Here is a 16585-nt window from a genome sequence, read left to right as displayed (position 1 = left end):
ACTGTGCTATCATCCTTATGCTATTTTAAAACGATAGTTAAAGAAAAAAATTTTTCGTTTGTGAATTGATGCATTTGTATAACGTATGTCAATGACCTATGTCGATGGTACATGACTTGGAAAAACAGGGCCATACAAAATCAAGACAGCGCACTATCGTGTGTCATCTCGTTTGCAGGCGAGGCCAGGCTTGTTGCTGCCCAGGTAACAGCAGAGATCACCATTGTTTTCCAGCCAGAACTTCTAGTGCCTAGTACAGCCACGGCTACAAATGGGAGAGGGCAGGCGCTATTTTTCAAGTTTCCTATCACTCAATCAGGCTTTCGGCGTTGTGGGCATGCTATATTATTATATAATTAAAAATAAAGGAACGAAACTTTGCGGTAGAGCTTCGATAGTATCATATGATGCAAGTTTCGCTCACTTTTGGTGACCTGCTGTCCGATTTGTTTGAAGAGATCTTTGGAAGTAACTTGCGATCATAGTATCGTAACCATCATGCAATGCATATTGTTATTTGATCACACTCGGGAACTGATAAGGGAGGCGGTCCGAAGCAGGGCTGCTTCCTGTTTAGAAGCCTTTGTGAAAATTATGGCATCCATTGTTCGCAGTAAAATAAGGGCCAGTAGCTCCCAGAGATTTGAAGGCGTTGTGCCTCCTGACACTCGTCTATTCCGAAAATTGGCAAAACGTTTAGTTAGGATGGGCTCTTCGAAGCAAGTAACACGTATTACCACGTGGTAGGTGAGCATCAGCTAAACAGCTGGCCACAGCTGTCTGGTGCTGAGCGATCTTGCAGTCACGAGACGCTCTCCCTATGTCGATAACTATCTACCAACTTCGTTCTCGATGCCTTTTATGTGCGTCCCCCCTCCTGATGAGGTGAGAAGGTGAGGACACGACAGCAGTTACGGGGAAACTGGTTAAACTTCAGTTCTAGATACGGTGACATATGACAACCACCCCATCCTTCGGACTGCCACAAGCCCCCGCCTTGCTTTCATATTCAAGCTTTCCCCCTCATCCATATCACTCTTTCAGAGCCCACCTCCTGAAACTTCCGTGGGACAAGGGGGGAGTCGAACCTCCCGTTCGACCCCCTTTCGGCTATGCCAATGCACAGAAGTACCCTCGAAAGTGGTCATTCGAAAATGCAGCATCAAGGTTATCTGATAATAAAGGAACTGAAAACTGGGCAGAATGTGTTATGAGATGATAAAAGTGAAATGACCATTATTAATAGTGGTAGAATTCATGGTAGGATCCCACATTTCGTGGGATCCGCATATTTTTTTCCAGTAAAAGCTTTCTGTGTTATATTTTGATCTCTCATGCTTCTATGTTGTTGCTGCACCTGTTGGGGGCTAAACTACGCTCTTTTGTGCCGAAGTTATTGCTAATAACGTCCCTGGTGTACCGCAGCCCGTCGTCTCCTTCGAAGGTGTTACTGTGCTGATCCGTCATAGCGGTTTGCGAGTTTTTAGTTGAAGCTCCGTGCTCTCTTACATGGTTCCAGAATCGTTTTGCTGCGCCTTTGTCTTTTTTGCTTATGTTATGCACCCAACGTCCACTTGTGCATTTAATTTTCTCTGGCACGAGATCATAGGCGCCGACTACGGTGGGGTTCCGGGGCTTTGCGAGCGTGCTTCTTTGACCCTGAAAAAAAAAAAAAAGAACACCTGCAGACTTCAGTGACCCCTTTGGCAATCTTTTATAACGGCGTGTGAAATGCACGTGAATAATATGTGTCTCAATATTGCTTCTCTTTCCAGTAAGCAATGCCAACCACTCATGAAAAAAAAGTCCCAATAATTTACATTTGTTAGGGATGGAGTTGTGTTACTCGAAGAAAACCTAGTGCATATTGTTTCCGGTACAGTGGAGTATCTGCCAACAGGCACATACCCAGGATTTTTTTCGGGGGGGGGGGGCATACCAAGGTAACTTTTTTACGCAAATGAGGGGGGGGGTACTTCTACTAATAAGTCAATTGTGAATAAGGCCCACCATTCACCATAACAATGTGTAAACCCGCAAAAGAGAATTGACATAAGGTGCATCTTAAGGGTACGCCCGTGAGATACACCTCTCCCTTACTTGGCAAAGAAGGAACCACATGAAATGAACTCGAGCATGACAGAAGCACAGGAAGAACACTGTCAAGAACAAGTAAACCAGCGAAAGTGTAAAATAAAGATATCTAGCAGCGTTTTTTGAATTAGCTCTGGAAGAATTATAGAAAAAAATATATATTTGCTGAACAATCACAGTTCTTTTGGATCCCTCGTTTACTGCTCTACCAAGTGCCAAAACCGACTCGTATTGTTATTTGGGAAGTTGCGTAACGATGCGTGGCTGCCAGTCCCATACAACCGCGTAGAGTGCAGGACGCTGCGATTCTCGACATACTGGGCCCACCGCGGAATATTAGAAAAACACCCACATAAGCATAGCAGAGAAGTGGCTACATCAGGGGGTTGGACTCATAATGGTGGAAGCGTCATTCAAAACACACCGAATCCTTCTCCACATCCGGTGGCGTTTTCTCTAATTTCTTTTTAAATAAAATGATGTTGATCCATAAATAGTTTCACAAGCAACAGTTAAATTTTTTAATTTTCGTTTTTTTCTTCTCGTTTGGCTGTTGCATCGGCTTTCTCCCTGAGCCGATGGCTTAATTTCTCAACTCCTTTCGACTGTTGTTTCCAGTTGCAAATTCTGATCAAGTAGTGCTGTACAATTAGAGAAAAGCCAGACGAGGTAACAGGTGACAGTCATATTGCTTGTGGGTTTAACGGTTATTGCAGGGCCTGATGATGGACGCTGTTTCGCGTTATTTTATTTTCCACCTTATCTAACCGATATTGCGGGTATATGGTTCCGAGGACCCGCCGTGGTTGCTCAGTGGCTATGGTGTTGGGCTGCTGAACACGAGGTCGCGGGATCGAATCCTGGCCATGGCGGCCGCATTTCGATGGGGACAAAATGTGAAAACACCCGTGTATTAGATTTAGGTGCACGTTGAAGAACCCCAGGTGGTCGAAATTGCCGGAGTCCTCCACTACGGCGTGCCTCATAATCAGAAAGTGGTATAGGCACGTAAAACCCCATACTTCTTCTAATGGTTCCGAGGATCTGCAAGCGTTGCGGCGAGCCGTCACTCGAGGAAATAATGAAGCAAAAGGAAAAGTTAAACGCAACTGGCGTTTTCTCCGGCAGACATTAATTCCACGAGTATACAGACCAGCTGACTACAAACCAAATCCCTTACCTGTCCCTGGATCAGTCTAAACAAAGAAGGTTGAACTAATGAAACAACAGCGATGCGCGTGATCGTTGAATAGATGGTGACAACTGAACTCATCTCGAGTTAATCGCGTGGGCACCGAATCCATGGGAAAACTGGCCTTCACAGCCCAGGAGGTGCCGATAACTACCGTCGTCCAAAAGGAGTGAAAAAAATTGACAACCATTCCACTCTGTGAAGCTGGAATGGCAGCGAGAGCTGACGACAATCAAAGCTATCAAACCATAAGCAAAGTTCTTCACCTCTGCCGCGGGTCGGCCTGAAGATAATGCAAAGCCGGGCCAACCCGCAGCAAAGGTGAAGCAGGCATTAAGCACTCCCTATACGTGGGCCGATCCCGAAGGCATGCCGGGCCCACCAACGGCGGAGGTGAAGCAGGCGTTGAGTGTTCCGCATACGGGGGTCCATTTCGAAGGTAGTGCAATGCCGGGCCGACCCGCGGCTGAAGTAAAGCAAGCATTAAGCACTCCCCATACATGGGCCCATCCCAAAGATTCAGGAGGCACGTTACAGGTTCCCAAGCCCACAGGTGCATATGCCATTGAGCTTGAACTATCTCCGCACTATCACCAGGATTGGCCCACATGGTGATTTTTTCTGTTGATGGACGTCGAAAAAACTACAGAAGGTTAGTCATATACAGCTCTCACTGTGAAAGGCAGCAAAATGTTGACCGCCGAATAAATTGATTTGTCGGCGCTTTAGGAATGCGTGTGAGGAGTTGTGGCGTGGGTGGTGAAGGGGTGTGCCGCTTAATTTCGCGGTGGGCCCGGACCCCCCCTGGGTGCGTGCCTGTCTGCCAGTAATCTTTTCAGTACTGAAATTTATTTAGGTAATTGTAATTAATTATCTTACTCGAGCCGTACTACCCTAATTATCAGTGTCAATGAGGCATTTGTAGGTACAGCCAAGGGACATCTAAGTGCGGTGTATTCAGCGACGTACTAATTGCGCACTAATTTTCTACTGATAAATCAAAATATAAAAATATACCATGTGATTGTGCTCCCACCCGCACCATAAGGCAGTGCCCTCGAACAAGCTCCCTCTGAGTTAGCGAGAACTAAATGAAGCAAATAAAAAAAAAAACATCGCGATCGAGCCAAGTTCCCCATATATCTGCCGCTCCCCGGCTGAAGTAACACGTCCTGTTTGGTGTTAATTCGAAACAAGCTGTGATAGCTGTTGTCTTAGCGTAGATAAAGTGCACGGATGGTCTTTTTTTTTTCCCACAAAACCGATCACAAAGTGAATTGACAACGTCAGTGCCAAGGTTTAAAGGTGCCATGTCTTTCTCTAATGAACAGAAGGAAAACATGGTCCTTGCCTTGGGAACTGCTAATAGCAACAAGAGGAAGGTCGCAAAAATACATATATCAGTCATAAAAGTGCGGCGGTAAGCCAAACGTATCGACTACCATAACAAATTACGAAAACCTGAGACAAACCGGCAGCTTCCAGAAATAGTGGTGGAGGACTCCATCTTTGAGTCCTAGCCTACGCACGGATGTTCTAGCATTTATGGCCGGATACCCTCATGCCGGCGTGCAGGATGTGGCCGCCCAGGTAACAATTTCCGAGTTATCAGTTTGGAGGATTCTAAATGATGCGGCCTTTCACCCGTATGACCTTAACCTGCACCAATGCTTGGGAGATCTTTCGGCACAGAGAAGAGGGAGCGGCAGTGGCCCACTATGTGGGTAGGGCGGCAGGAGCTGCTCTGAACGTCTGGCTGGTATGGAACCAAAACCTCATCGTCTGTGGAATACAAGTGGTGCAAGCAGCGGACAACTTGCCAAGGAACAACGACTTTGACTTGGAAGTGGGTGGACACTCCTTCCCCTTTCGGGGCCATGTGAAACTAAATGCTGAAGTGTGCGGAGGTGTGGTCAGTGTACGGGCTGACGAAACCTCCGCATCCCTAAAGGCTAAGTTTGAATGGCGAAAGGGCGATATTGCCTTCATATGGAAACTTGGTGCTTCAAATGTAGTGGGGGTGACCTTCGAAGGCTACACTACAACTGCGAGTGTACCCCGGTCAGGGAATAAAAAAAAAACGGAAGAAACTTTGTCGAGACTAAAGTGTGAAACAGTGGAAGCCTGACCCCATTGCCAATGGCGATTTGTTGCGTCGGAAACACCACGGAGGCACACAACTAGTACACTGTAATGTGAATGTTTGTTTGTTTATTAAATGCCTGCAACGTCGTTTACGCCTATGTCTATCGTTTCGATGTCTTCCGAGTCTATCATTTCAACGCTGTCATCTATGGGAGGATGTCAGCTTGCAACTCATGGCTGGTGAACTCCTTGTGCTTTAGTGGATCCACATCCAGGATGGCTGCTTTATGGTCACTGAAGTGCACAGATATGTAGTCAAGGTTGGTCGCACTACTGCGAGTGCTGAAGACGAGGTCTAGACAACTCCCATGATTGGTAGTGGCTTTGCTGGGCGGGGTATCCAACTTGAGCGTAAGGGATGTGTATATTGCTTGGATGAAATCGTGTTTCACTCTAGCATTTTGATTGAAGTCGCCGACCACAACCATTTGTCGATGTCGGAGAGAGCGCGGGATCACACGACGCATGGAGTCGACTGACCTGCCCAGTGGAGTGTTTGGAGCTATGTACACACACAGTGTTGAGGCCTGTGTCGAGCCGAACCCCACACACCTCTCCTACGTCGAAGTGCATGTCGTCGAACTCAATGGGTGTCAGTGGCACGTCTGGATGGGCTTAGAACACAACTCCTGGGGCTTGGTTGCCCGGTCGCTGAGTGCCGGTGATGTAGTTGTACCCCTTGACCTCGATGGGTGCCATAGTAGGGTTTGACTATGTCTCTGTGAGGCAGATAATCTTGCATTTTGTTAGGTGGATCATGCGCGACATCCATGCCATGCAAGGGGAGTGAGCGCACGTTCACACACCCGACTGGGAACGGTGATGCCTCGATGGGCGACGTGCATCGCGCCGTGATTGTATCCAGGCGATGTTCATTGAGCCGCCTGAACTCATCCATTAGGCTTCTGTTTCTGTTCTCCACCAACCCTTGACGAAACCTATGTACAGGCCCATCTGTACCGGTTCTGTTGGTGTTGCTGGACGAAGTGAGATACAGACCGTCCATACTCGTGACGCGGCTGAGGGCGACGTACACGAGTGCCTGTGGGTGTTCCGGGCTGTAGTCGTAGACGACCGACTCGAAGGTACCTCCCTGTGACTTGTGGATCGTAATCACCGATTCTGCGGTAAGTGGGAACTGCTCTCGTTTCAAGTGGATATGTCCCAACTCTCGTCCTTTGAGGTGACACGAGAACTTTACTCTTTCGATTGGCACCCACGACGGGTCGATAGTGCGGTCATGGATTCGGTTGTGACGGCCCTTGATTCTTGCAACCGACCCCGTCTTAGGATTGGCGAACTGCATCCACAGACGAACCGGCTTTCCGTGGATATTGTATTCGATATACCGGAGCGTCGCCATGGCGCCGTTCACCAGGCCGTCGATGACGTTGATGTTTCTCGGAAGTCCAGACAGAGTGTTATGGTTGGCAGTAGGCACCACATATCCTCTTTCTTGAGATTACCGACCTTGTCTTCTGCCTTCTGCTTCTCCTCTGCTGAACGTGCGCCGACGATTTGGTCTCGAGCAGGCGAGGCGATCTGTTCTATCCCACTGCTTTCGAAGACATATGTGTTGTATGCATCTGCGTCCGCATTAGAGTAGAAGCCGGATCGGTCGGGGCCCCTAGAGTTACTGTATGTGCTACCGCAGGTAGCAGAGTTGCGCGTCTGTTTTATCACGCCGCTAGCACCTCTATTGGCGGAACGTCATCACGTGGTAGCCAAGCAACCGTGCATTGCGGAGAAGCAGATGTTCGGGCCAATTTTTGTATTTCTCGACGCCGCCGCTGCAGCGAACTGGATTGACACAAGTTATCGCCAGTCAAATTCAAATCCAATCCGGCCGATCTTGCCGTTCGCTGTCCACGTGCGTGCTAGCTGCGTAGCAACAACGCAACGTGCGCAGCGCATCTCACGTTTGTTTTGTCGGCCTGCCTCCTGACACCTTACTGCAGTAATTGTTTTTCTTCCTTTGTAAAACTAGTGAAGGGTGTTCAGGTAAAGACACCTGAACAAACAAATTTTCAGTCAACTGCCTATTGCGTCAAGTGTGTATGAGATGAAATTGATTGACTAACACCTACGTGCTTTTTGGGCTGTGCTAAAAAATTCACAGCTGGAATATTAAAAGCTACTGCAAGTCTGGATTGTTCTTTAAATAATGGAAGCACATAGAGTTATATAGAATATTTAGCTGGAATTACCAGTTGTCTGCATGTGATGCACCACACTGTTTTCACAGAAGTGTCGTGAAAAAGCCAGCTCACGTTTTCATGATTATGCACTGCTTGGGTTGTTTCTGAAAATGAAAGATGTTACTACTAAGTAAAGATATTTAATCTACTACAGCTTATGTGAACCAGGATGCAAGAGGAATGAATGTCGTCATTTAACACATGGTAAGGGCCTAACTGTGTTTTGAATTATTCCCTATAATGTAGCTATGTCAATCCTGTGAGAAAAACTTTCGCTACACTCCCACAGAAGGCTACTTTTGGAATCCCTGCAGTGAAAAGGCACATAATGAAATCACACTTACAGGTGTAGCTGATATCCATTGCTTGCGGTAGATGGATATGTTCCTACACAAGATCTAATGGGGTACCAGAGTCGAAATAGCAATGGTTGGTCATTGATTCACTAGTAATATTTTAGACTGGCTACATGTTGAGAGCTATGGCACATAAGCAAGTATGAGCCTCATTATATTTAGTATAGTTCTTTTTGTAAAATAGCACCACTTGATAAAGCTCGCTATATCAAAATATTTGCACGCGCATATACTAGTGTTTGTTTGTTTTCTCTGGAATTCGCATTGTGATTTTATTGCCAAAAAAAGAGGTAGTTGCGGCTCGGTACTTTTTGTTACTGTTTACATGCTAAAAGAGCACTGCACTGCTCTTAGTAGCGTATTTATCTCTGTTGAAACAAAACCTGAGTGCCAAGCAGTATTCAAGCGAAGGAAAGTTATTAAAGTATCTGATTGTTTATCTCAATTACTAAAGTTTGTCCAGTTTTTAATACGCTATGTTATTTCGAACCTTATACTACCTTGTGAAGTAGCTTTCTCGCACGAAAATTTTGTAGGATTTCCGGAATCTATAAAATGACATCACCATATTCCCTAAGTTTATTCGGTGCGATCTAATCGTTACCGTCGCGGTTCACGAATGCTGCATCTGATCGGCGTATATAGAATACACAATCTATTCTAAATACGCGAGTGCCGATACGTTATTAGGGCGGAGAAAGTTCACAGGTGAATGCAACTCCAAAAAAAAAAAAACTAATATACGTGCTGCATCTTACGCCGCGCGCTAAAAAAGGGCAGCGCCTTTTCCTTCACAATCCAATCCAGTCAGCTGTTTCGATGCGCTTTGTTTGCGATTAGGCGGAAAAGCGGTGCACAAGCGATGCAAAAGCGCCCACGGTCGATCGACGATACGCTAGGCATGTCGCCTGCAAAAACGGAGTGCGGCTTCGCCGCATAGACTTGGTTGCTTCTCAGGCACGATGGCGGACCTACGCGCCACTCTGCTACCTACGGTAGCATATACAGTAACTCTAGGGGCCCCAGTACCTTTGCGACACCTCCCGACACGAATCAGCTCTCGATGAGGGCCACGGAGGCCCTCATCGAGCTTCATAAGCTTCAGTCGTAAAACTCTGCGCCCGCGCGCTTACAGCCGCCAGATGGCAGCACCGTTCTATCGAGCTCCACATCAGACTCCTCGCCACAGCCTTGAGCTCGTGCGGACGGGTAGTTTGCGCGTGTTTCACGCTCGCTGGCGTTCTCCTTTGTCCGAAACAGTGATATCATGAGAAAGCGGTATCCACCTACAGCAATAAGATTTATCGGGCCAGTTGTTCCATACTGAAAGAAGGGTAAACTGCACGAAAGGAAGAAACGCATACAGCGAAGCGCAGAAGCTGCGTTTCTAAATGTGTGTTTGTTGCTCTCGTCTGAACGTTTCGCACAGTTTAGGCTCAGGAGCCTTAAGATCTGGCCAAAGTGCGTGATTGTAGGATGATCTTCATCCGCACCGAAGCTTCTCACCACGCCAAAGAAGCGCTACAAAAAGAAAGATGAGGTCAGTCTTTGAACACACAAGCCCCACAAAAAAGAAAAAATCGTCGGCTCTTCCGCTCTGTGAAGAGTGAAGATGTTTAACCAGCGAAGCTGAAACGTGCGGCCCCTGTGTTTATCACTGGGTTAATCCCGAGGGTTCATTAAACTAATTCTCAATTATGAGGTTACACACACAATCGGCTGCGATGGAGAGAACGACGTCACTGACGGTATGCCCACAGTCCGCCGTTGTCGCTTGCGTTCGATGTCTCGAGTTTGCTCGGCGGCGTGGTTAGCAGCCTTCGCCAGCCATTTGCCGCTCGTGATTCTTCGAAATTAAACTTCTTCAAAATTTAATCTGTCCGTTACGTAGGACAATGGATGGCTCTTACCCCCTTAAGCTCTGGCTTAACGCGGCCTCCCCATTACGACGACACAAAAGAAATTCTGCGCTGGAATGATGAACGGCAACGCAGCCAGCTGTGGAAGAACGACGACGAACGCGGGAGCAATGGCACGAGCGCGTGCCGTGGATTTCGCAGGGAGTTCCCGGTCGGCACGCGGAATCGTTCTGTTCCACGCCGAGCGAAGCGTACACAGAAAAAGTGGCGCGCCGAACTGTCGACATCGTTCCGATAGCCGCCTATGCAGCCAGGTACGCAGTACGTCGGCGGCGTCTACTGATAATCTTAACAAACTCGGCGAAGGCTACAGTTTCGCGGATGACATGCTTGCTGAAATTCCCCGTCGACAACGAACCACAGAATGCACCTACGCTGCACCACGTGTTTAGTCCGGCCCGCCGCCGGCTAGTGAGAAAGTGAAACTGGGTGCGACTGCAGCGCCACAAAGGCGCGCGCGAGTGGCGGTTCCGTGCAACGGCGCCAAGTTTGAAAACTGAAGATAGTCTATAACGTTGGGTCAACTCTGCCTCACTGAGTTGCGCACCGTCGCCAATCTTTGTCAGTAGCGACGAGAAGGTGACATCGCTCTGCCGAACAACTTTGGTGAGTGCATAGAACGACCGTTGCTGCCAGGGTATGGATTGTGTACTGAAGAACGAGTTGGACAATCGCGACCGAGTACACAACCGGTGCCTGTACCGGTGGGAGTTGTCGTAGGTCGCCGCACAGCATGATGTATCCGCCGGAGTGCTCGTTTAGCTTCATAGAGATGTTTCGTAGGCGCTGGTCGATCATCACGAGTGAGTCGCTCGACATCATACTGACCTCGTCCACGATGATACACTTGACGTTCCGGAATGTCGCCCTGAACGTGTTGAGGTCACTGTAGCTCAGGCCTTGGTTGACATTCTTTGACTTGTGGGGTCTGATGTGGGATTCTCACACCGTACTCTTGGGACAAAGGAACGACAACACAGTAGTGCAAACAATCACAAGGGCATTTATTGCACCTTTCATACATCAATGCCTGCTAGCCGAGTTGCTATCCACAAAACATGCCGATGGGCGCGCGACAAATCTAGAAGTCCGACTCACCGCGTCCTCGCGAGCGAATATGTTCGCTCCATGCTGGATCCCAACGCCTGGTCGTTCGCGTGTATAGTCACGCGAATCGTGGCGCGTTCGAAGGCGGCCACGCGAGGCGGTCTCGCAGAAGCCAGGGTCGCCGCGCGCGCGGAATGTCCGCGCTGTTTGCCGACCCGCCGGGAAAGAGCGTCGCTGCACGCGCGGCACGTCCGTGCTGCTAGCTGTCTCCAACCCCAAGAGAGAGCGCCTTGTCTTTCCTGAACCCAAGTAACCGCGCAGCGGCGCGACGCTCGCGCCATCTCTCGCACCACGCTTGTACCACTCCGACGCCGCGTGCGCGGTGAAGCCGCACTACAGGAGACGCGCTATGCGGAAAAAACATCAGGGGAGGCGCGAGGGTCGCGCATCCCCACAGACTGTACGACCAGCTTAAATGCACTGTGGATGGTGATCTCCCCAAGAGCATCAGCGGCTTTACCCTTCGTCGCGCACGCCATATACGCGTTGGATGTCCTAGTCGCCTCCTCGTGCCGCGTAGTAGCGGTTGTATACGTCCATGACCAATGTGAGAACGAACGTCTTCCCACATCCCGCAGCCCCAGTGAAGAAGATTTGGAGGGGTTTCGAGTCTGGTGTAGTGAGTCGGTGGATGATTTCTCTAATGATTTCGTACTGCCCTTCGTTGGTCAGGCGCATCTTCTCGAGAAAGTCCTGTGTTGGCAGAATGTCTTCTCGCTTCTGAACGGCCGGGCAGCGCGGGTGTACCACCTTGTCTTCCACTGCTTCGACGCCTGCTTGGAGGCGAAGATCAGAGTCGTCTGCCAGCTCTACCACGCGAACGGTCTCAAACGTCGTGTTTGCTTCCTTTGCCATGGCTTCCATTTCTGCAGCCTGGGCCTCATCTACACGCGCTTTCAACTCACGCTCTTCAGTTATGATGCGGTCACATGTCGCGATCAGCTCGTCCATATCTACACCGTGAGTGTACTTACGCTTCAGGTTCGTGATATCGTGGTAGTTGTCGTCGAAGAGTTGGTTGAAGTGGTTGCAGTCCAGGATATCCACTTCGCGCCGAAATGGAAGGAAGAGCATTACATATTTTCAGGAACGCGGTGTGTTGGCGCGGCGTGTTTGAGGTCGCCCTGTAGTTGGTCATGTAGTCCGCGTAGCAAACGTTCTCCAACGCCTGTGGCCGATCTTCGTAGCGCTCGACTGGTGTCTTCTTCCAGATGTTCGTGCCGGCCGCGTCGACGCCTTCGCTATCCATTTCGTCAATTGTCTTGCAGACGCGCGTGCGTTCCTCAGGCCACTGCGTGTTTACAGTGATCACCTCACGCGTCTTGTCGGACATCCATATATCTGCATGAGAAACCACGCCGCTTCCTGAACCGTCACCTCGACCGCATTGAGCATCTTCAGATTGAGTTCGCGAACAGCCTTGCTGTACGTCGTCTCTGCCTCCGGTGACTCGTTCACAATGTTCTGTAATTCTCGGTGGAGATTTGACATCCCGCGGTTGGCCTTGTTCACGTACTCGACGACGTACGTCGCACAGGCATGCACGTCGAGAACGACTTGTATGTCCATGCTCGAATCTAGTACCGATGCAATCCACGGGTTGGAATAGTTGTCCTTCGTTTGTGCGGGTGTGAGCTTGAGCATTAGCGACGGTCGCGAGATGCCGGCGCGCACGATCGTCAAGTACTCGTCTATGGACGCGATGTTGTGCTTCCAGAACTGCTCCATGCTGTCGTACACGGCGTCCCCGAGGACCTTGTGAATGGCTTCGTAGCGCTTCTTGAGTGCGTCGGTGCGCTTCTTCTCCTCGGGTGTCATGGAGGGTGGTAGGGGAGTCACTATGCGCGTTTCGGGCATCGGACTGAATGTACGTGCGTTGAAGCGGCATTTGGTGCGGCCGTTCTTGTAGCATGTGTGCGCATGTTGATGCGTCTGGCTCCGCGGGCGTGGCACGAAGCTGAGGTCCACCGACAGCAACTGTTCGGTCAACCGCACCGTCTCGGGCATCGCTTCACTGAGGTTTTCGTTGGGCGCCTCGTTCAGCCACAGAAGAATATGTGCGTGTGTACTCCCTCTGTGCTAGAACTCAGTCCGTTTGAAGTAGTCACGGACATATAGTGACGCCCAAACGGTGAGATCCGTTTGTTACGCAGAATGGACATCAGCAACCGCACCTTGTGATCAAAGTACAGCGCACACACGATCGGATCTTCGCTCACCATCTGTGTGTGTTCGGTGACGCTGAGCGTTTCGATGTCGGGCACGACCGTATGTGGCTCCACTCGCAGGCGCTGCAGGAGCCGCATAAGTCCACTCCAATGCACTTCGGATGCCGACAGAGTCAGGAATGCAGTTGGTTTGCCCAGTTGCCGAATCATGGCGTACACTTCTTGCTTCTCCTTGTGCTAGTACGTAACCGTGTTCGGGATGCCTTCCATGAAGGCCATGCCGTGGTTGATGGCCCGCTCGAGAAACCCCTTGTCCTGAAGATAGGCGCGAGTAACCTTTGATGTCAGCTTGTTGTTTCGGAACATCGTTCCATTGGACGACGACACGCGCAGTCGCATTACCTTCATCGCCATGTAGAGCACATGGCAAGTGACTGCCCCGCGTCTGTCGCGACCACGACATTCGCTCATGGCCGTGGTCATTGGGGTCGGCCGATCTTCGGGGGAGATCTTGCGTGCATGTCCTAGGTAGATCTGTGGGAAGGCCAGCTCTTCTGCGTGTTCGTCGAAGGTCATGTCGAGGGGCTTCTGGCCTTCGCCTGGAGCCATGACGAGAGACGCACTGTGGCCGATGATCATTGTCTCTTGTCCCAGCGTCAGTGCGACTGCCACACATAGTAGGTCGTCTAGGTCGGTGGTGATGAGTTCCGCGGTATCGTCGGATACAGGGACGGCGTTGTCGCAAATGGCGTCGGTTTGCTGCATATCAACGGTGATGTTGTTGTTGATGATCTTGTACAATTCCGTCTGTAGTAGATAGTGCAATCACAGCACCAAGTCGGCCTTCTTCACCATGCCTTGGACGTACGACGTCTTATATACCATGCGGCGTTTGATGTTCACATGAAGAGCGACGTCATTGGCATGATGATTAGGTAGCATGGCCACTGTGTTGCCGACGTCAATGGGCACGTTGACACTGAGGCCAGAGATCGCCAGTTTCCCCGACGTGTGGCACAGCAACCGCCGGATCTGCATAAACGGGATGGGGGGGGAGATCAGTCTCTCGCTTATTGCGTTCAGGGAAGTTGGGGATCTTACCGGCGCGACGCGATTCCACGCACGTTCGGCACACGACAAATGTTTCTATGTGCCGCCCGGGGAAGTACTGCCTCAGTAAGTCGTGACTGCATGCGTGTGCTACACGCAGGTCAATGACGAACCTCAGCCGATCACATACAGAGCACGTGGCGCCGAACTCGTTCTGGATGAAGTGTCTGGTAAAGTAGTTTGTGGCTGCCTGGAACTGTTGCAACGCCGTTTGTGGATCAGGAGGTGACGTGCTTTCCATGGCGGTGTCGGGCTGTAGTTGGCCATCCTCATCATCCACTTCGCTCGATTGACTTGTACTTGCTCGGCTTGCCGCGGCAAGATGGCGGTCACGGCGCTTCCGAGCTTCATTTGCCTTGGTACCCGGAGATGTAGCGAGTCGCTTCAAACGCATTGCCTCTCTTGCGTTGGCCCGTCGCGTCCCTGTACTCTGTGGTGTCGGACGCGCCTCGCCGCCCTGATGCATGCGACGTATCAAAGCTTTGGACGTATACGCTCAGCCTCTCTGGAGCCGCTTGCGTTCAGCGGCTGCCGCACGTCGCGTGTTGGGAGAGGCTGGTTTGACGAGACGAGGCATCCTTCTCACATGATACCGCAAAGTAAATTGCCGCCGCCGCCACACCACACCCAAGCAGACGGTAGCCACGCGACAATGACGTCAGGCCATACAGCCCCCAATCGAGAGGCCACCTCAAGCAACTGACGACAGTGACGTCAGGGCGCACCGTCGAACACACAGCCGCCACGCGTGCCGCTGTGATGAGTGATCCCGCGCGGCGCCGAAACACCCCGACACCTGCACTTGACAGTGACGTCACGCACGCGAGCCAATCAGGAGACGCACACATGCGCTTAGCGACAGTGACGTCACGACACAGAAAAGACCAATCAGGAGGCCGGAAAGCTGTGACAGTTTCTCAGATGACCTCGATAATGAGCCATTAAAGTCTTCCGCCTTTAATGGCGATCCCCGCCTGCTACATATGTGGCACGATGGGGCACCATGTGGACAATTGCTCCTACTGTTAGGAATGGCCGTACGGGGTGACAACGTGCCAGCTATTTCAGCCCGCTGCACGTGTTCCAATCCAACCGGACGGGGCGCACTTCAGAGAACTGCGAATAACCGGCAGTCATGTGGCGCGAGGTCAGCTCAGGGGAGTTCTCGAGGGGAGGTAATTGGCGGAACCTCCCCATGAGCTTTTCGAGACAACAGACAATGCGCCACCCGGCGTGCCACCCAGGACGGAGCAGAGTTCTACGAAGCCCCTCTGACGTCGGCTCCGGACCTTTACACCAGTGTGTATGTGTGCGGCACGTGTATGTGAGCCCTCCTCCACCTCCAAAAGGGCGGGTCATCTTCGGTCACGTCTAACGGTTACGTCGAACGATACTGGACGAACGTTTCCGTCCGCTTGGGATCAAGGGGGGACTAAGTGCTTATAAGCAGCGATTGTCGGCTGCTAGTGCGTGCTCGTTGTGTGCTAGAAATGTACTCGTGAGCTGTGTGCTCGTAAGCTGTTTGCTGTATGTTAGTCTTGCGGGCTCCATATGGGAGTCACGCTAGACTGTCGATGTATGTCTTGTCTAAGATGTAAATAATGTAAATAAATCCTGCTCTCCTAAGTCCCGACGAAGCGTCAAGCTCCTTCCTACAGCTACGACTGCCAAATCTTACATCTGAATGGCAGCGGTGAGATCGGCCTACAGCTCGTAGATCGTCCGACAACTCTAACAAATGGTGGCAGCGGCGAGATCATCCGACGAATCTAATATCTGGTTGGCAGCGGTGAGATCGGCCTACGGCTCCTAGATCGGCCTACGGCTCCTAGATCGGCCTACGACTCGGGAGACAGCAACGGCAGCTGACGGACGTTGGCACATGGTGACCGACTGGCATCCTGATCAAGTTGAAGGCAACTTGGGATTGACCACCTCTTGCAACTGACTGGAAACGGCGGGGAAGGACTGGTGATATGGTGCTGCTTCAGTGGGTAAGCGTTTGGTTTTGGCTGTAAGATTTACCAGGATTCAATTTCTCTGTGTTTTTGGATTTGATTCGCTGGGATCTTTTACTTGTATTCTGATTTTCGTGGGTATCGCAACAAGTATTGTGTGACAGCAGAGCCAAAGCTTAAAGTAGCGACCATGGTCCTAATGTGTTTGACGAGAGCTTACCTGTTGTGGTTGTGTGAGGAGATCGAGGTAGACGTAGAGGAGGACTTGACGGACGCAGAAATTCGCAAGACAATTCTCGAAAGTGAGAATGATTTGAAATTCATAGAAAAAAATGGGC

This window comes from Dermacentor albipictus, chromosome 2 (genome assembly GCF_038994185.2).
Source record: "Dermacentor albipictus isolate Rhodes 1998 colony chromosome 2, USDA_Dalb.pri_finalv2, whole genome shotgun sequence".
NCBI lineage: Eukaryota > Metazoa > Arthropoda > Arachnida > Ixodida > Ixodidae > Dermacentor > Dermacentor albipictus.
This window is presented reverse-complemented; position numbering follows the sequence as displayed.